Genomic DNA, 22401 nt, shown 5'->3' on the forward strand with positions numbered 1-22401 from the left:
GTTGATTAAACTCTTAACAAGTCTTTCTCTTAAATTTAAACAGCTAAGATTGCTTTTATTTTCAAAATATTCTTCTCTTAATTCAGTCCCGCATGCAAAACATTCCGAGAACTACACATCCATTATGAAAAATCAATTATTAAATTTTTTTATTAAAATATTTAAATATTATGAGTAAATGGGGTGTTGCAGTGGTAGTGCTGTCGCCTTACAGCAAGAAGGTCGCTGGTTCGAGCTTCGGTTGGGTCAGCTTTTGTGTAAAGTTCTGTGTAAAGTTTGCATTTTCTCCCTGCGTTCGTGTGGGCTTCCTCCGGGTGCTCCGATTTCCCCTACAGTTCAAAGACATGCGGTACAGGTGAATTTGGTAGGCAAAATTGTCCATAGTGTGAGTGTGAATGAATGTGTATGGATGTTTCCCAGAGATGGGTTGCAGCTGGAAGGGCATCCGCTGCGTAAAACATGTGCTGGATAAGTTGGCGGTTTAATCCACTGTGGCGACCCCAGATTAATATAAGGACTAAGCCGAAAATAAAATGAATGAATGAATTACGAGTAAATGAATATTAATATTTAATTCTTTCCACCCATTTCATTTATTAGTGTCTCAATTGGATTCAGGTCAGGACTTTGACTACACCACTTCAAAATATTGAATATGTAGGGCTAGGTAAGATAAGGCTTTATTAGTATTTATTATTATTTTTATTTAGCATTGTTTGTATAATTATTATTTTTGCAAATTTGTAGACTTTACTTGATTTTACTGTGTTAAGTGAACTTTAACGTGGATCCAGTAGATAAATTAAAGACCTTTAGTAAACTTTACTGAAGTTCATCAAGTAAGTTTGACTAAAGGTTGGAGCCCTGCAGTACCGCACTTTGGTCAGCAGGTGGAATAAGACATGCACATGCGCAGACGGAAGGTGCGTTCAATCACATGGCGACATTTGAATGGGATTCAAACTGGCGATTTCACAATGCAAACTGAGAAAATAAGTGAACATTTTCCAATTTGTGGATGCACAGGTGAGATCGTATGGTTTATGCATGTTTATTATTAAGGTTAATCAAAAAAGTATGTGTTTTGTGTATTATGTCATTACATAAAGTTGCCATTTTCCTCGTGTGGTGTTCAGGTTATTGCTAACGTTTCACTCGGTTGTGGTATTTCATATACTAGTTGAACATTGATAACCTTGAAATTCTATCACACAAAGATCTGAGATACATTAAATTGCAAAATTTAAGTAGGAGTTTGGAAGAGTTTCTCCATTTATTTGTTAAACTTAAACCAAGTGAACTTACAAATTGTGTTGCATGTTCTTATTTATTGGCAGATGTTAAATTTAGAGTTTTGGAAAGCCCAGATAAAGCTTGATAATGAGTATATCTGACTCTCATCCATAGTTGTAAGTATTCTTTATTTTATTTTATATTATATAGGGCTGTGCAATTAATTGAAATTCCAGTTTCGATTTCCATTTTGGATTTTGGTTTTACATGAAAATTACTAAAAGCATGTACTGTAATGTAACTTTTGCAGAACGAGCTGCGCATCATTCTTTGATGTACATTCATTTAATTCATGTTTTTAAAAGCGCGAAAGAGATCGTATGCTGTTGTGTGTGCGCTCAGCCTCAGAGACGAGCAGAGCACACACATCTAAAGTCATCTTAATGCGAATGCTTTAATGGTCAAATACATGCAAATTTGAGTCAAAAACGTGGTGTTTAGTGATTATTCATATTAACCCTCATTTATGAAATAAACAAACGAGTTGAGAATCAAAAGACATGTGAAAGTGAAACCATAAATCAGAATGGTACTGCTCTTAAGGAGACAGCGCGCAATATACCTGCTGCCGACAAGAATATTTGATCATTATTAATCAAACAACAAAAGGACAAAATCACTCACTGCTCTTGACTGAAGAACTTTGTTTTTTTTCTTACAGTGAAGATGCTTAAAGCACAGTTTGTTTCATATTTTTATTTTATTGTATTTATTTCCCTTTCCTTATTTACAGGGAGGAAAATAACTGTATATACAGTTGAAGTCAGAATTATTAGCCCCACTGATTATTTTTTTTCCTAAATTTCTGTTTATTGGAAAGAAGTTTTTTTAGATTTAACAACTTTTAATATATTTAACAACTCATTTCCAATAACTGATTTCTTATCTTTGCCATGATGACAGCACATAATATTTTACTAGATATTTTTCAAAAGACTAGTATTCAGCTTAAAAGGACATTTAAATGCTTAATTAGGGTAATTAAGCAAGTCATTGTATAACAGTAGTTTCTTCTGCACACAGTCAAAAAATATATCGCTTAAGAGGGCTAATAAAATTAATCTTAAAATAGGTTTCAAAATGTTTAAACCTGCTTTTATTCTAGCCAAAATAAATCAAATAAGACTTTTTCTAGAAGAAAAAATTCTTGCTCTGCTAAACATCATTTGGCATATATTTGAAAAAGAAAAACAAATCACAGAAGCAGCTAATAATTTTGGCTTCAACTGATAATCGTTTTGAATAATCGTGATTACAATTATGACCAAAATAATTGTGATTTTGATTTTTCCCATAATCGAGCAGTCATTATATTATATTATATTATATTATATTATATTATATTATATTATATTATATTATATTATATTATATTATATTATATTATATTATAGGGCAGAGCGGTGGCGCAGTGGGTAGCGCTGTCGCCTCACAGCAAGAAGGTCACTGGTTAGAGCCTCTGTTAGATCAGTTGGCATTTCTGTGTGGAGTTTGCATGTTCTCCCTCGTGGGTTTCCTCCGGGTGCTCCAGTTTCCCCCACAAGTCCAAAGACATGCGCTATAAGTAAGCTAAATTATCCATAGTGTATGTCTGTGAATGAGAGTGTACGGGTGTTTCTCAGCAATGGGATGCAGCTGGAAGGGCATCCGCTGTGCAAAACATGTGCTGGATATGCTGGTGGTTCATTCTGCTGTGGCGAACCCTGATTGATAAAGGGACTAAGTCGAAAAGAAAAAAAAAAAATAACAACAAAAAATAATAATAAGATAGGCCTACATTGGCGTGGCTATAAATAATATATGTATAATAATATATAATAAATATAGATATTATTCATTCATTTTCTTTTCGGCTTAGTCCCTTTATTAATCTGGGGTCACTACAGTGGAATAAACTGCCAACTTATCCAGCTCATGTTTTACACAGCGGATGCCCTTCCAGCTGCAACCAATCTCTGGGAAACATCACACTCATGCCTCATCATCACACACTCATTCCCACACTGGCTTACCCAATTCACCTAGACCACATGTCTTTGGATTTGTGGGGGAAACTGGAGCACCCGGAGGAAACCCACGAGGGAGAACATGCAAACTCCACACAGAAATGCCAACTGACCTGGCCGAAGCATGTGGGGTGATCATGCTACTCACTGCGCCACCGTGACGCCCTATATTCTATTCTATTCTATTCTATTCTATTCTATTCTATTCTATTCTATTCTATTCTATTCTATTCTATTCTATTCTATTCTATCATTGCCAGTACTGTTATTTGGTGATTTTTTTTCTTACAGTTTGCCTTATTACATCTACATGTGGCTGTGCAGAGATTGTAGCTCATCTAACATCCAGATCGGAGCATTTTAAAACACTTGAAGTTGGACACTGTCTGCAAACTAGTGGTACTTACATCACATTTCAGTACGTATCTTAGTTTTTAACTCAGTTTGGTTCAGTTTTACTACTGTTAGGGGAAAGAAATCTAAATCTTAAAATTGCTTATTATTATTACTATTACTATTATTATTATTAGGATTATTAATATTAAAATTTGTGTTTAAAAAATTTTCAAATGTCTGCTTGGTTTAAAAATGTAAAAAAATAAATAAAAATCATCTCCAATAAAATAATTTTCATGTACATATTATATGTACACAATAATAAGCTAAAATAGTATACTTATGAAATTATGTACTTAAGAAATAATTCTGCTGGTAATTGTTTTTGTTTGTTTTTTTCTTGTTCTTAGGTCTTATGTTGAACATGATTAATCTCTAACTTCAATGTGCAATACTACCCTGGGAAACCAACTCATCATATACGAGAGGCACTGAATCATCACTGAAAAACTTGGACAATGTGGCAAATGCATGTTTTTTTTGTTTGTTTTTTTTAACCCTTCTCGTATAGTCTGTTTTGCCCCCCAGTTTTTTTTCCTTTCCCCTTGTGTTTTCTCATGGACCCCACCCACCACCTTGAATTTCTTCTCCTCCTGCTGGAGCATGGGGAAAGAAGCCGTGATATGGAGAGCCACCCACGGTGCGCGAACCAACGGGAGCAACAGAGCCGCAAACCACCGTTCACGAGGAGCTCACGGAACTGTCTGACCAGGTGTGAGAGCCGGCAACATCGCCCAATGTGGGAGTCCTGGTGGACATCGAGGGGCTGAACAAGAGTCCCGCCCAAATACCCCCAACCCCCCCCCCCCACCCCCCCACCCCCATGCGCTGCAGATGAGCAACCCCTGGACACTGGGAAGTTGCTCATTGATTTCTGGAGTGAAGTCGTCCGTCCCCCCACTATCTCCGCGTCTACTGTTCCCAGTCAGTTTCATGGTTGTGCTGTTTCCTGATACTCCAAGCTCCAGAGTTGTGAGTGACTTCCCACCCTATCCACCTCTTCTGATACCAACAACTGCAGTCAGCCAGCTTCAGCGCTGCTGCCCTCAAGCTTCAGAGGGGGAGCTCGCTTTGAGGTGCTGCATGCCTGCATCGCCCTCTGGAGGGTGTCACCCAGTGTCAGCTCCTCCAGCCTCTGAGTTGCGGACTCTGCCTCGGCCCTCCGACCCTACGGCTCCCCATGGGCTCGTCTCCTCCAAGGGTCGTCAGCCCACCAGCTCCACCAGGCTCCCTTGTCCCTCCAGCTCCGCCTTTGTCAGTCGTCGCCTTTCCTACACCTCTGGACTCCACTCCTTTGGCTGCCTCTCATCGCGCTGTCCTACTAGCTACGTTGGGCTCCCCCCTTCCTCCAGCTACACCTTGGTCCTCTGTCGCTCTGGCACTGCCGCGGGCTTCCAGACCCACGTCTTCGCCTCGGTTGGGTGAGCCGTCTGTTCCACCTTGGCCCTCTAGGACCTCGGCGTCACCCTCGCCCATCGGCTCTCCATTTCCTCCTTCAAAAGGAGGGAGTAATGTTAGAGTCTGTATTACTCCATGTGCTTCTGTTGTTCTCATGTGATCCCTTTGTTTAGTTTTCCCACTTGTTGTTAGTCTCATGAGTTTCAGCTGCGTCTCTCCCCTGTTTTTAGTCCTCTCCCCTTGTAATTAGTCCTATTATGTGGTGTGTATTTAAGTCCCTGTGTTTAGTTCATTCCTTGTCCGGTGTTACATGTCATTCTATGTTATCTTCACCTCATGGTTCCTGTGTTGATTTTTTTCCAAGTGAGTGTTATGTACATAAATACTGTACGTGTTTTGATAGTTCCTGTGCCTTTGTGAGAGAGCCAGTTGTGACAGTTATGTGGAACTCACTAACAAAAAACAATTTTCGAGAGAGTGGCAAATAACTAGTCAGGTTTTATTTAAGTTCAAGAGAAATTTAAGGGAGATTGATTTACCAGTACTCTGTGTTGTCTAGTAACCATTACAAGTAAACAAGTTATCTACACAAAGTAATAGTTGTATTTAATTAAAGTTGGTGAACTAATATGCTTAAATTTGAGGCAATGAATTTCCATGCTTTAATAAAGTAATATGAACAAGCAGGCTAGTTGAGAATACTGCTTTCCTATAAGTAATGTGTACTAAGCATAACTACAATTTGTAAGTTAACTGAACTAGTCATATTGAGTAATTAGTACTCGTGTTGTTAGTTACACAAGTTATCTACACAAGTTAGTAATAGTTACTCAAAGTTGGTGAACTGATTTGCTTCATAAATTCGAGGCAATCCGCTTCCATGTTTTCTAAGTAAACTTAACTTGTTACTTTTTACAGTGTACATTTCAAATATAATTACTTTTATACTGTCATGGCAAATCTCTGAAATATTAGTATGGTAATGACCTATATGACTATAGATAGAGAAAAAATATGAACAACATGACACTGCCTCCTTCCATTAAATACTTTGTATGCCAAACATCCAATGATGGACATAGACTATTGCAAAAACTCACTGCAAAAGGAGTCTGGTCACGCGCAGAAGAAATCATATGTGGAGCCGTGGTATCTTCTGACCAAACGCTCACGTCAGATCAACCACACCCCCGGATTGTCTAAAACTGCAATATATCAAAGGTTGTTAAAATAAATACAAGAACTAGGGATGGGTACATTGAAATGTATTTTAAAATAAAATACCTCAATTTTACCTGTATCATCATAAACTATAAAATACAGCAACCACAACATGTATCAACATAAAATACTGTATTTTGTATTTTGAAAATACTACAAAATACTTTTACAAGGGAGCATGTCATTTCTTTGCAAACCTTCTATCAATAGGCATATTCGATCAATCCCTTTACTATTAAACTGATGTAGTTCTGTAAACAATGTTCGACAGCAACAGCATTTCTCTGAGCAAATTTAAGTCAGCTTCTGTCAACTCATTCACCTCTACTCCAGTACATGAGTAGGTATTCATGAAATCTTGTTACTCTTTCATTTTAGAATAATTTTTTTCACAAATTTTATACAGAAAGTGTAGTCTTGAAGTTGAGCTCTTTGATCAGTAGAGGGGAGTCTGAGCTCAGGTAGAGCTCGAGAGCTCCCCCGTTTAAGCTAAGAAAAAGGGGAAGGAGTCAGGGAGGATGGGGGATTCTTCAAGACGAAGATGGTTAATGTAAGGAGATCTGTATATTCATGTGTGCATGAAAGAGGTCAGTCTGAGTTCAGGTAGATCTCAAGAGCTTCCTGAAAGACATTATCTCGGGACAGCAGCCACGTATTGAAGAAACCCCCCAAAAGGCAAGAAAGAGAAATGCTATATCCGGCTGCTGGATATAGGGACTCCGGAAAGGGATAGTGAAGCTCGGAGTAGCAGAGTAACTCGACACTGGAAGCAAAAGAAAGAAGAGGTGGAGGATCTCAATGCTAAAAGGAAGAGAAAGGAAGGAGCAGAGCAACTCAAAGCTGGAAAGAAGAGAAAGAGAGTTCTTCATTGGCCAGGGAGTGGCAGTGGTTGACTCCTGGGGGATAAATTAGATTAACACTTATGTGGGAGTCAGAGCTGTGAGGGTCAGGCTCCTGTGGGACTCAGGAAAGGGAAGGGGCAGTGAAGACTCCTGTGGAACGTGGGCCGAGGCAAGGACTCTTTCGGAGTTGAAGCTCGGGGTAGCACTTCTGCGGGAGTCAGAGCTGTGGGAGGGAGTGTGCAGCGGAGTAGTGCTTGCACTGAAAAGTGAGGCTGATGAGGTAGGGAAGGGGGAGAGTATGTGGAGTCGTGCCAGTGCTGGTGCAAGGAGGGAGGGGAGGAGTGGAGCTTTTGCTAAGAAGGGAGAAGCAGAGTCATGCTCACACTGGAGGTAAGGGGAGGGAGAAAGCAGAGGGGTTAGGCTCAGTGCTGTGAGGAAAGGAGAGAAGGGGAAATGGCCGGGTAATGTTCATGCCTTTGGATTCCAGTGGATGGGTGGCAGCTGATAAGATTCTGCTCGGCAGCTTTGAGGTGGTATTGGCTGAGACGGATGTAGTATTTGAAAGTGTCTGATGACCATCTAATGAGGCTCTGAATTTGTTTTTGTGAGAGCCCTTTATGGGCTGCAGTAGTGGCTGCTCCTATTCTAAATAAGTGGCTGAAATACGGTTCTGGGGGAAAACCTGAAAGGCTGGAAACCAAACCTTCCAACTTTTGGAACCAAAATTGTGTTCTTGTGAAAATCTGCTAAAACGACTTCAGTCAGACAAGGGTTAGAGGAGGGGTTGGAATTTAGGTGACGGGTTGTCTGGAATCAGTTGGGGAGGGGGGATCAAACAGACATATTTCATTGTCAAATAAACTTTTTAAGCAGCTCTCGGAAACCAACAATCTCCCCTCACCGGAATTTTGATAACAGCTAACGCCAGGTTAGAGTTACCATGGAAACCATCTTGATAGGCGAGCCTCAAAGCCTTTGACACTCACATGTGAACAGAACTGGACCTTTTTAAACTAGCCATTACTATATTCTAGAATGTATGTAATGTTTTTGTGTGTGTATGTTCATGTTCTTTGTAACCTAGGTAGAAAGCTATGTCTGTGCTTTAACATTTCTCTTTGACCACTATACAACAAGTATATGCAAATCACCAGACATGAAGAATGAGCCATAAAACTGGTTAGAAGACAATATCCCATTGGCTAACTCAGCCCCTGAGTTCATGACATCAGTAATTCTATTTAAGGAAGGCATGACGAGTACACACTCTCTCTCTCTCACTCCCTTAAAACCCTCTTGTGGAGAGGTAAGCATGATCGAACACCCAATGAGGGGGGAGAGCAGGCTTGGAGCCCGGCGGCTAATCAGCAGGCCAATCAGAAGTAATAAATAACACCTGTTTATTCTAGTGATTGGGCCGGAGAGACACCCTTCTTAAGGAGAACAGAAGGAGCAGCCGGGAGAGAGGGAGAAAGCACACACACACACGCAACTACGGGTGTTGTGCACTTACTTGGAAAAAATAAAACTTTATTGCTTTCCTGAATCGCCGTCTTCTTCTTCCCTCAACAACGAACCTTGCTACAGTGGTGCCAAAACCCGGGAAGAATAAGAAACTCTGCCAGAATGGTTACTCCGTCTGCCAGTCCATTTGGGGAAGTCATCCAGGCGCTCGCGGCCCTCCACCAACAACAACATCGTGCGCTGGGGGAGCTGAGAGAAAATCTGGAACGACGCTTCCAAGTCCTCTTAGAGGCCCAGCGGGAGGACCGCGAGCTAATCCGGAGTCTGCTGGTCCAGGAGATCCGGCCCGCTCCGACATCTGCCGCCCACCCGCCCATCTCGCTACAGAAAATAGCACGGGAGGACGAACCGGAAGTGTTCCTGAACCTCTTCGAGAGGTTGGCGGAGGCGTATGGCTGGTCGCTGGCCGAGTGGCCGGTAAGAGTTATCCCCCTGCTGTCGGGCGAAGCCCAAATTGCCGTGCAGCAGCTACCGGCCCAGAATCTCTTGGAGTACGCTCACCTGAAGCGAGCCGTCCTCCAGCGGGCCCTTCGTGTTCGCTCAGCAGCTCCTTGACGCCTGCCGCAGATGGCTGGTGAAGGATGGCCAGACCACCGCCCAGCTGGTGGATGCCGTGGTGCTGGAGCAATTCATCACCCGCCTCCCCTCCCGAACATCGGAGTGGGTCCACTGCCACCGGCCAGAGGATCTGGAGACGACCATCTGGCTGGCGGAGGATCACCTGGTGGCGAGGTCCAGGGTCGGCGAAATAACCTCTCTCTCTTCTCCCCCTCTCTCTCTCTCTCTCCTCCTGTTCCCACCGCCCACACCAGCACCCAGACAGCGGTGCACAGAGGCGGATCTGCCAAACGTCCCAAGAGGGGCGGGGCCATATTCGGACAGCGGGGTGGAGCCACGACCCCTGGCGGTTCCCCAGACAGCGCCAGGTCTCTCTCCGGTTCAATCGGTTGGTCTTGCTGGCCCTGGGGGTATAGTGAGAAGGGCTGGGCCGATGCATTGGCGCCGCGGGGGCAAGAATAGCACACCAAAAGTCTGTTCCATGAAGGAGGTGAATGCGCTGATTCGGGTCCCCGCCACGCCAATCGTCACCCCCGGTCGCGACGGGCTATACCGGATACCAGTGAGTATAAAAGGGGGTACATATCAAGCTTTGGTGGATTCGGGGTGCAACCAAACCTCCATCAACCAAAGCCTGCTTCAAGACCCAGCATTGGATACGAGCCGCACGGTAAGGGTAAGGTGTGTGCACGGGGATGTAATTCACTACCCGCTAACGGCGATAGACATTCAATTCCGGGGTAAAAAGCATAGCGTTGAGGTAGCAGCTAACCCGTTCCTCAAACACCCGCTGTTTCTGGGAACCAATTGGCCTGGATTTAATAGATTATTAGGGATCTTATGTGCGGGTGTGGCTTGGAAGAAGAAATCGCCGGGTAGGGGGTGTGTCGCTCAGCTGGGGGAATCCCAAGCGGTGACGTCACGCGCTGTCTCAGGGGAAGGGCTGGGAATTTCCTGGTGTAAAGACTTTTCCCTGGAACAGTCGCGTGATGACACGCTAAGACATGCATTCGAAAGAGTGCAGGTGATAGATGGGGAAAACCTCCAGCCTGACCAGCCCCTCTCCTATCCATATTTTGCGATCATTAATGACAGGGTGTATCGAGTGACCCAAGACGCTCAGACAAAAGAAGATACTACCCAATTATTAGTACCAAAGAGCCGTCGGGATATGCTTTTCCAGGCGGCTCATGCTAATCCTATGGCCGGCGATTTAGGTCAGGCGGCCTAATTAAATCGCCTCATGACCCGATTCTTTTGGCCAGGCATTCACGGGGATGTCAGCAGATGGTGCGCTGCGTGCCGTGAATGTCAGCTGGTAAATCCACCGGCCACCCCAAAAGCGCCATTGCGCCCTTTACCAATTATGGAGATGCCCTTCGAGAGAATTGGTATGGATCTCATCGGGCCATTAGAGCGATCCGCACGCAGGCACCGGTTTGCATTAGTCCTAGTGGATTATGCAACCCGCTACCCGGAAGCAATAGAGCTCCGTAACATCTCAGCAAAAAGTGTTGCGGAAGCTCTGTTTCGTATAATCTCCCGAGTGGGAATCCCCAAGGAGATTCTCACTGATCAAGGCACCGCATTCATGTCACGCACCATGCGCGACCTTTACGGATTATTGGGCATTAACTCCATTCGCACCAGCGTCTGTCACCCACAAACAGACGGGCTGGTGGAAAGGTTTAATCACACGCTTAAATCAATGATCCGTAAATTCGTTCACGAGGACGCGAAAAATTGGGATAAGTGGTTGGAGCCCTTGTTATTTGCTTTGCGGGAGGTTCCCCAAGCCTCCACGGGGTTTTCCCCCTTCGAGCTTCTTTATGGCAGACAGCAAAGAGGGGTTTTGGGTGTCATTAGAGAGGCTTGGGAGGATGAGCCTTCTAATAATAAAAATGAAATTCAGTATATTCTGGAGCAAAACTCCACACACTGGGGCGGCTCTCTATGGAGAATTTGCTTAAGGCTCAGGATGACCAACGCCGGCGATATGACAAGGGCACTAAACTACGTAAATTTGCACAGGGAGATAAAGTCCTTGTACTGCTACCCACTTCCAGCTCTAAATTAATCGCCAAGTGGCAAGGGCCGTTTGTGGTCACACGACGAGTCGGTGATCTCGATTACGAGGTGGTTAGTTCGGACAGGGCTGATTCACGTTAGATCTATCACATTAATCTTCTGAAGCAGTGGAGGGAGCCGGAGGCGCTGGCTACGCTTGTTACTAACGAGGATGACCTGGGGCCAGAGAGCCCCAGCCGGGAACGGCCGGGCGCTCTGGTCACCGGAGGGGATCATCTCTCAGCGAGCCAGCTCCTCGATATCCGGCACCTCCAACGTGAATTCTCTGATGTGTTCTCGCCCCTGCTCGGTCGTACTAACCTGATTCAGCACCATATCGAGACCGAACCGGGCGTGGTCGTTAGGACCCGGCCGTATCGCCTACCTGAACCTCAAAGCATTGCTGGAATATTACTGAAAGAGCTGCAACCTGTAATAGCAGAACCCCTTCTTGACCTCATCAACTTTTCTCTACCTTTAGGCCATGTTCCAAATCCTTTCAAGCTAGCTGTTATTAAGCCTGTTATTAAGAAACCACAACTGGACCCCAGCAAACTAGCTAATTATAGGCCTATTTCAAATCTTCCATTTATGTATAAAATACTAGAAAAAGTTGTTTCTGCCCAATTATGCTCCTTTCTGCAGATGAACAATGTTTTTGAAGTGTTTCCGTCAGGTTTTAGGCCTCATAACAGTACAGAAACCGCATTAGTAAAAATAACCAACGATTTACTCTTAGCTGCTGACCAAGGGTGCATCTCGTTATTAGTACTACTGGATCTTCGTGCTGCATTTGACACCATTGACCATAATATCTTCATAGACCACTTATGTTCTACAGGTGTCCAGGGACAGGCTCTACAATGGTTTAAGTCATATTAGCTGTCCGTTACCAGTTTGTGAATATTAATGGACAGCTTTCACAAGTCAGGCAGTGAGGTATACATGCTACCCCTGGCATACATTGTTAGAAGACATGGGATCAGCTTTCACTGCTATGCAGATAGTCCATTACATATTACAACTAAACCTGATGAGACATCTGAACTGTCTAATCTAACTGAGCGTATTAAAGATGTTAAAGACTGGATGACCAACAACTTTCTTTTCACTTAAACTCAGACAAAACAGAATTGTTACTTAATGGGCCTAAATCCTGTACACAGCAGATCTCACAACTCGGCCTGCCATTAGAGGGATACAAAGCTAGCATTAGCTCTACTATAAAAGATGTGGGTGATATATTAGACAGCAATTTAACTTTTGATCATATATCACAATGTATATCACCCATGTCACAAAAACTGCCTTCTTTCATCTGAGGAATATCGCCAAATTATGAAGTGTGCTATCTATCTCAGATGCAGAAAAGCTAGTTCATGCTTTTATGACTTCTAGGCTGGATGACTGTAATGCTCTATTCACTGGTTGCCCAGCATCCTCTATTAACAAACTTCAGCAAGTACAAAATGCAGACTTCTTGCTAGGTCTAGAAAAAATGATCATGTCACCCCAATTTTATCCTCCTTAAACTGGCTGCCTGTTAAGTTTCGTATTGATTTTAAAACATTGCTTCTTAACTACAAAGCTTTAAGCCGCGTGTCAGAACAATTATAAAAGAAGACGCTTCTATCCCGGTTTGTGGACGTTAAATCAGGTTTATTTTGTACATTAACATAACAGATATCCATACAGCAGTGGATATTACCAGTATCATGTCACATATGCGTGCAAAACGAGTGCAAAGCTTAACACGCTGTCTCTCTTACTGTGTGTGTGTGTGTGTGTGTGTGTGTGTGTGTTTGCGCCATGTCTGTGTGTATGTCTGCGCTGTGTGTGTGTGTGTGTGTGTGTGTGTATGTCTGCGCTGTGTGTGTGTGTGTGTGTGTGCGTATGTGTCTGCGCTATATGTGTGTGTGTCCTCGCTGTGTGTGTGCGTGAACTTTGTAATGACATTTTGTGTGACTCATTGTTGCAACTCAACAAAAAATGCATCAAATACTGATTGTTAAAGTTCTTATTGTAGTATTTCTCACAAACGTTACTTGAGATCTGCTTCCTGAGGCAGCCGGGGGCGGCGATTGCTGACAGGCACGTGGGAACGGTGGGCGGGGAGGACTAGCCAGACTAGACTTTTTTTCAGCTATAATATAGACCCTTCAAACAGCTATAATAAATAATCTGATAGGTGTTTTGAGCTGAAACTTTACAGACACATTCTGGGGAAGACTTATATTAAATATGAACACAAAAGACTTATATTAAATATGAAAAAAGGGGTAACCTAAGTGCCCTTTAAAGAATCTAGCTCCTGTTTATCTAACAACCTTCTGTCTCGCTACAATCCAATCCAAGATCTCAAAACTCAGGGCCTAGAATAGCAAAGTCGAGTAAAGATGGTCAAGCCTTCCCATTTATGGCTCCTAAACTCTGGAAATGCCTTCCTGATAATGTCCGAGGCTCAGACACACTCTCGCAGTTCAAAACTAAATTAAAGACCTATCTTTTTAGTAGAGCATACACTCAGTGCATCACATAGCGGTATGATGCATGAATGTGCTCCACACAGGTTTTTGAATCTCGTTAATATACCCTATGAACAGCAGCTACGCTAATTATTCTCTTTATTCTCTATTTCCACCTGGGGATACTCATCCTGAGGCCCCCAGAGATTATGCAGTGCCACTAAAGCGATCCAAGACCTGTGAAAAGATAATCCCAAGATTTACTCATTTCCAGGACCAGGCCATAGTAGCTACTGTGGTGGTCAAGGCAGGAATACAGAGTATGCATCTGATTCCTGTGAGACTCCAGGGACAGGCTGATGTATAGTGTTCTCCAGCCTCTGGCACCTAGACTGCAGCTCCCCACAAGACGTTTGGCCATATGAAATGGTCATGCCCAACTGAGCCAGGTTTCTCTCAAGGTTTTTTTTTCCTTCACTTTCGCCCATTGGTATTTTTTTTTTTCTTCGCCGCTGTCGCCACTGCCTTGCATAGTTCAGGACTTGTAGAGCTGCACATCGATAGATTACTCATCAGTGTTCGGACTCTCAGCAGTGAATATTAAAACACATGAACTAAACTGAACTAATCTAAACTGAACTGAACTTAAACTTTGAAAACTGAACTACACTGTTTCAATTCACTATAATCTTTTATAAGAAGCTTGTTGGCCATGGAAAAATAGTTTCGGCTTCTCGAATGAACAAGGCTGTTGTAGTTTTTCTTAAGGAAGAAAAGCTAGTAAACAGACATGTTGAAAGTGGAATTTTTGTAGAGGATACATTGTTGTCAGTTGCGCCTCTCTGTGCACCGGCCACTAAAGTGGTAATTTCGAACGTTCCTCCTTTCATCTCAAATGATGACATTACAAGAGAACTAAATCGATTTGGTAGGTTTGCTAGTTCTATTAAAATGGTTCCACTTGGATGCAAAAACGCGGCATTAAATCATGTCTTGTCTTTTCGAAGACAAGTCTTCATGTTTTTAAATGCACCCTCTAAATCTCTGGAAGTTTCTTTTCGCATACAAAATGGAGACAATTCGTACATGATTTTTGCAACAAAGGATAGCATGCGCTGCTTTAAATGCGGTGATTTGGGACATATTAGATATTTTGTCCGCACAAAAAGCAGAGTGAGATTGAAATGAATACAAAAAAGACAAAAAAGCACAAAACAGCGAATGATATGGCAAATGCTTTGATAAAACAAGCATGCGGCACTGAAAAAGAAAATCCGGAGGAATTTGTTTCTACATGTGAAACTTCACATGCTGATTAGAATAACCAGGGAGCTTCATCTCAGCACACTATATCAGAAAACTTCTAAGATTGAGGTGAGTGCTTTTAATTCATCTAAGTGTAATGATAATATGAATGTGAGTTCAATTGTGAAAGATTCAAAGTTTTCTGTAACTGATGAAGTATGTGGAGGTGGAGATGTGAGTGCCAGTAGAGGTTTACAGCCTGTTGTGTTAGAGGATGAAGAACAGATGGATGACTATGAAACATGCTCTGAGATTTCAGAGATTGATTGTAGTCAGCTTTTGTACGATGTCTATTCTGTCGAGGAACTAAACGATTTTCTGGATCAAACTAAAGGAATTTTTAAAAATATTTTTAAATATTTCCCAGATGGTGATAAATTTATTAAATCAGTTGTGCTGGCTCAAAGATCGGTAGGTTATGATGTGATTTCAAAACAAAAAAGATTTAGGCTGAGAAAGTTCATGACGGAAGTGCGGAAAGATCAGAAATAACCAGAAAAAATGTCAAAACGGAGAAAATAAATACACATGGGTGTTGGGTCTATATTTATTTATATTCTTGCTTTAAGTTTTATTTTTTTTGGCTTTCAGTTTTCCCTATTTTCCATCCCCTAAAATGAGCATTTTAAGAGTTGGATCTCTAAATGTTAATGGGATGAGGGATAGTGAAAAATGAGCCTTATTATTTTAACTTTTTAAGATTAAAAATAGCGAAATACTTTTTCTGCAAGAAACTCATAGTTATGTAATTAATGAATCAGAGATAAATATGTGGTGGAAAGGGAAAACTGTTTTAAGCCATGGCACTAATCTTAGTTCAGGGGTAGCTATATTTTTTTTAGTAGACTATCTTAATGTTAATATTTTATCTAAAATAGAGTTAGTCAAAGGATGTCTTATGATTGTTAAAGCTGAAATTAATAATCAGTTATTTGTTTTAGTAAATATTTATACTCCAAATAAAAGTGCAGATAGATTATCTTTTTTTAGAAAGTTGAAAGATTTTTAAAAAACATTTCTTATAATGACTGGAATTGTACCCTAGACTTTTGTTTGGATAGAAATAATGAAGAACCTGACTCTATATCATCTTCTCTTTTGAAAAGTATTCTTACTTAGTATGATCTTGTGGATCCGTGGAGAGAAATAAATAAGGTTGTAAAGCAATATACTTGGATAAAGGCTTCAGAAGGAAGAACCAGTGCTGCTAGACTTCGCTAGAGATCGTTTTTACATCAAGAAAAAAAGAAAAAACTGAATAATAGATTGTTTGGTTTTTCCATGTTGTTTATCTGATCATCACTTTGTTATAGTTAATGTTGCATCGACACAGCCAAAATATAAAAGCCCTTACTGGAAGTTAAATGTGGCTTTGCTAAAAGAAAAGGATTTTTATGAAAAATTTTAACTGTTTTGGTGTGACTGGGTGTCTCAAAAAATGATTTTGAAAATTTAATACAATGGTGGGAAATTGGAAAGGCACAAATAAAGAATTTTTGTCTGCAATATACCTGCTTTTCTACTAAACAAATGAAGCAAAAAAATAGCTGAGATAGAACAAGAACTTTCTCAGATTGCCTCAGGCATGTTTCAAAGTTTGGATTCTTCTTTAATGGACAATTTTTATGAAAAAAAAAGCAAGATCTTGAAACATTATTGCATGTACGGGCTAAAGGAGCTTTAATAAGATCTCGGTTCATGTCTGTTCACGATATGGATGTTCCTACTGCTTAATTATTTAAGTTAAAAAGACATTTAAAAAACAAAATGAAATGTACTGCTTGACAACTTCTGATGGAGTAAAGACTTGTGACCCAGGATAAATGAGAAAAATTGCCGTGGATTTCTATTCAGAACTGTATAAAAAAGAGGACATTGATTCAAGTTGCGTTTCATAACTATTGCAACAGCTTCCCACTATCACTAACGAACAAAGTCAGACTCTGGATTCTTCACTTTCATTTAAGGAGTTAACTGATGCTGTTATGCAAATGAAAACTGGTCGTGCCCCTGGAATTGATGGTCTGCCAGTGGATATTTTTAAAGCATTTTGGGAAATCATTGGAAAAGACTTTTATCAGGTAGTACAAGAATGTTTTAAAGAAGATGTACTTCCCACAAGTTCTCAAAGAGCTGTGTTGGCACTGATACCCAAAAAAGATGATTTGACCCTTTTAAAAAACTGGAGGCCAGTTTCTATTTTGACAACTGATTATAAACTGATAGCCAAAGTTTTGGCAAACAGACTGAAATTAGTTCTGGGTGATATAATATATATCGATCAATCGTATTGCATTTCAGGAAGAACAATATACGGCAATATCTTTCTATCAGAGACATTTTAGAATACTCTAAAGAAAATGAAGAAAATTTTGCCTTTTTGTTCCAGGATCAGGAAAAAGCCATTGATAGAGTCGACCATGGCTTCTTGTTTGATACAATGCAGGCTTTTTTTGTGTTTGGAAATGTTTTTTATTTTCCAGATAAAACTCCTGTATATGAATGCAGTTTGTATTTTGAAAGTAGGTTTTGGGCTAAGTTGACCAATAAGGTTACAAAAAGGCATCAGGCAGGGATGTCCACTTTCAGGACAATTGTATGCTTTAGCAGTAGAACCTTTGTTGTGTTTGTTAAGAAAAAAACTGACTGGTTTGAAAATTGGTCATATGTCCCATGTTGTTAAATTGACAGCATATGCAGATGACATCACTGTTATTGTTAAAAAACAGGATGACATTGATGTTGTTAATGATTGTATTGGTTTTTATGAGAAAGCATCTTCTGCAAAACTTAATTGGGGAAAAACTGAAGCTTTTTGGTGTAACAATAGCACTACAATGTCTTTACCAATTATCCCTAGAAATGTGAAATGGGAAAAAAATGGATTCAAATTTTTAGGAATTTATATGGGCTCTGAACGTTATACTAGGAAAAACTGGGAAGGTGTAATGGATAAAATATGTGCTATGTTGTTGAAATGGAACTAGATTCCACCTAATCTTTCAAATAGAGGGAGAGTACTAGTTATTAATAATCTTGCTGCTTCCATTTTATGGCATAAAGTAATTGTAATGAATCCACCAGATGATTTTATTGGAGAATCCAAAAGTGTTTTATACATTTTTTTTGGTCAGGCAAACATTGGTTGCGAGAATCTGTTCTGTATCTACAGTTGAATGAAGGAGGTCAAGGACTTGATATACGATCTAAAATTTGATATAGATATACGATCTAAAATTGCTGCTTTTAGATTGCAAACAATTCAAAAGCTACTTCATCTTTTTTTGATGAATTTAAAAGAAATGAATTTGACTGTACTTTCCTCTTTTTACATTTCAGTGTTTAATGTTTGGCAAATTTTTAAGGTGGAGAAAGAAGAAATATCTAATCAGTGGTTTTTAGACGAACCTTTCAGTTTTAATCCTCACATTCCTAGTGTGAAACTGGAATCACAGTCAATTCGCACTAATTTGATGACATCAGGAATATATAAGATTGGTCATCTTAGATTAAACGATCAATGGATATTTGCAGAAGATTTGGCAGTAAAAATACTTTAATATTTTCAGTTCGAATGGTACAAAAATTGTTAGAAGAAATCAAAGATTATGTTTCTGCTTTGCCACAACAAGAAGAAACATCTAATAATGTCTTCCCTAAGATTAGAGTAACTGTGAATGTTGGACACTGGCAAGAGGTGGAAGGAAGATTGCTTTATTTTAAGACACCTGAACTTGGTCTTTTTAATTCTATTCTAAGAAAGCTCTTTATTGTATATGTGTTAAATTTTTTAACATGAGAGTTCTAAAAGACCTTCCAGAGACTAAGTGGACTGATTTACTTGCGACTGGTTCTTCTCCAAAAGGATGTTGGAGATCTCTATATAAGAAACCTATTGAAAAAAGAAGTTGAGATCTACAGTGGAGGATCTCGCATTGCATTGAAGCAACGAATAGGTTTAAAGCACGTATAGATCCTTTGCAAGGTGATGAATGTTCATTTTGTGGCATTTCAGACAGTTTTTCACATTTTTATTGGTTGCACAAGGTTAAGGGCAATTTTAAATTTTATATGAGAGTTGAGTCATAATTTTGGTTTAATTTTTACAAAAAAAAAATGTTTTTGGACCAAAATATAGTGAACTAAATAAGAATAAAATAGTTTTAATAAATTTCTTGTTTGGAAAAGCTAAAATGGCCATTTGGCTAACAAGAAAGAATAAAACAATGCTTAGTGGAGGCACTGATCCCTGTCAAATGTTTAAGGCTCTGGTTAAAAGTAGGTTAATGCTGGAGTATAAGTATTATGAATTAGTAAATGATTTAGAATCTTTTTTTTTCTTTGTGGGGTTTTGAAAATATTCTATGTCAACCCAGTGAAGAGGGAGGATTTAATACGATGTTTTAAAGAGGAGAGGGTGACAATGCATATGTGTGTGTATCTTTGACATTTTTATGTATGTAGTATATGCAGCATTTTGTGGATGTTGTTGCATGTAAAAATGTTTTTTTTTGGATTGTTTCCGATAGTTTTTTCTTATTTTATCTGGATTGTGTAATGTTGTGAATGTATAATTGTTTTTGTAATTAAAAGAGCTTTTGAAGGTCTCTCTCTCTCTCACACACACACACACACACACACACACACACACACACACGCACGCACACACACACACACACACACACACACACACATTTAAGGTGCTTTATTGGCATGACAAATAACTGTACATTCGTATTGCCACAGTAGTGCAGCATCACTGTGTACAAAGTGCAAACAAATATGAATATAAAATATAATACAGAAAAAAAATAGATTAATAAAATTAAAAATAGATTCATGAAATAGAAATAGATTAAAATAAAATAGATTCATAAAAATAAAAATAGATTTTTGGTAACATTAAACAGGTAATGCCAGTGATATTAAAAGTAAGTCCACAAGTAAAGAGTTCCAGTAGTTGTGTGTTGGAGAAAGTGGAGCGGGTCATTGTTGGTTCCTCAGACGGTGGCAGGAGTGCATAAACTGAGCTGCTAACACACAGCAGTAGTGAATTTCTCCCGGATTTTCTCCAGTATTTAGTGCACTCAGTGAGGATGTGCAGCTCTGTCTCAATCAGCTGCTCAGGGCAGTGTGGGCACAGCCGGCAGCCATGTTTGTCTGTGCCGGCCCGTCTCCATGGCCAGCTGCTGTCCACTGAGTCTGTATGTGCTCAGGATGTTCCTCAGACCTTTATCTGTCACTGTGTGAAGATAGTCTGCCAGAGTATATTGTCTCTTCATGGCCAAATAACACTGTATTTTGCTTTGCAGTTGTGTTTGAGTTTCCCAGTGGTTTGTGTAGCTGTTCTTGAACTGGTGTGTGATCTGAGTCAGTGGCAGGAGTCTGTTCAGCTCCTCAGGAGACGTCTCAGAGACCCTGAAGATCTGGGCCAGCTGGGAGAGTGGGTCTGCTCTTCTGCTCAGCTCTCTGTCTTGCAGGGCTTTATAGTGATATGAGGTCAGGTCACTGAGTTTTAAGTGCTTCCAGAATTTGACAGCAGTTTTCTGTATCTTTATAATCAGTGGGTATTGGCCTAATTCTGCCCTGCATGCATTGTTTGTTGTGTGTAGGTGGAAGTGTAGAATGTTCTTACACAGCTCTGTGTGCAGGGTTTCTATCGGGTATTGGACCCATTTGGCCAGATCTTGCTCAGGGTTTGTCAGTGGACCCCACACCTCACTGCCACAGAGGGCAATTGACTATTTTACCATTGCTGGGGATTTTAATATTCACATTGATAATCCAGAAATCAATTCTGTAAAAGAACTGATGACTGTTTTGAACACTTTTGATCTGACTCAGCATGTTCAAGGACCCACACACAATCGTGAACACACTCTTGATCTACTTATAACTAAGGGTTTACACATTTCATCGACTGTTGTTAAGGATGTTGCACTATCTGATCATTTCTGTATTTTCTTTGATATATTGATCACTCCAGCTATTAAAGACAGATCTGTCTCTGTCAGAAAGAGATGCATAAATGAGAACACTAATGAGCAGTTTATGAAGGCCATATCCCTAGCACCAAGTATATCTGCAGACTCTGTTGATTCTCTCCTTAATTTGTTTAACTCTAAAGTTAAGAATGTCATAGATGACATTGCTCCTGTTAAAGCCAAGAAGATAACTAGCAGGCAAAGGGGATCCTGGACTAGGTCACCAAGAGTACAAATGATGAAAAGACAGTGCAGAAAAGCTGAGCGTATGTGGAGAAAGACGAAACTAGTCATCCATTATAATATCTATAAAGACAGTCTTCGTGCTTTTAATATGGAACTAAAAACTGCTAGGGAGACTTTCTTTTCAAGCCTTATAAACAGCAACGTAAATAATCCTCGTAAACTCTTTGCAACGATAGAGAGACTCACAACCCCCCCCCCCCCCCCCCCCAGTCGGATTCCCAGTGAACTACTCTCTGAAAGCAAATGTAATGAGTTTGCTCATTTCTTTACTGACAAGATCAATAATATCAGAAAGGCAATCAGCTCATCCAGTCAGCCAAGTTATGTCGAAGTCAGACTAGCTCAACCACAACTTAAGAAATCAGACATTATATCTGATTTCATGGCAATTAATGGTAAAATCTTAGAAGAGATCGTGCAAATTATGAAAACATCAACCTGTGGTATTGACACGCTCTCCACATCATTCTTTAAAACGGTGTTTACCTGTTTAGAAATGGATCTTCTAAAAGTGGTAAATGCTTCAATGACAAATGACAATTATCAATTTGGTTTCAGACCACATCACAGTACAGAGAGCGCCCTTATAAAGATAATCAATGATATATGCCTAAATACAGATTCAGGCAAACTAACAGTGCTGGTACTGCTCAATCTCAGTGCCGCATTTCACACTGTCGATCACAGCATACTTCTGGATAGGCTGGAAAACTGGGTTGGGCTGTCTGGTGGACACCCATGACATGTGGAGTCCCACAAGGCTCGATTCTGGCACCTCTCCTGTTTAACCTTTATATGCTCCCTCTGAGCCAAATAATGAGAAAAAAAACAAATTTCCTACCACAGCTATGCTGATGACACTCAGATCTACCTAGCCTTACTGCCTAATGACTACAGCCCCATTGACACCCTCTGCCAATGCATTGATGAAATTAACAATTGGATGTGTCAAAACTTTCTTCAGTTAAACAAAGAGAAAACTGAAGTGATTGCATTTGGGAACAGAGATGAGGTTCTCAAGGTGAATGCGTACCTTGGCTCTAAGGGTCAAACAACAAAAATAAGGTCAAGAATCTTGGTGTGACTCTGGAGTCAG

Source organism: Danio aesculapii, chromosome 5 (genome assembly GCF_903798145.1).
Source record: "Danio aesculapii chromosome 5, fDanAes4.1, whole genome shotgun sequence".
NCBI classification, from domain to species: Eukaryota; Metazoa; Chordata; class Actinopteri; order Cypriniformes; family Danionidae; genus Danio; species Danio aesculapii.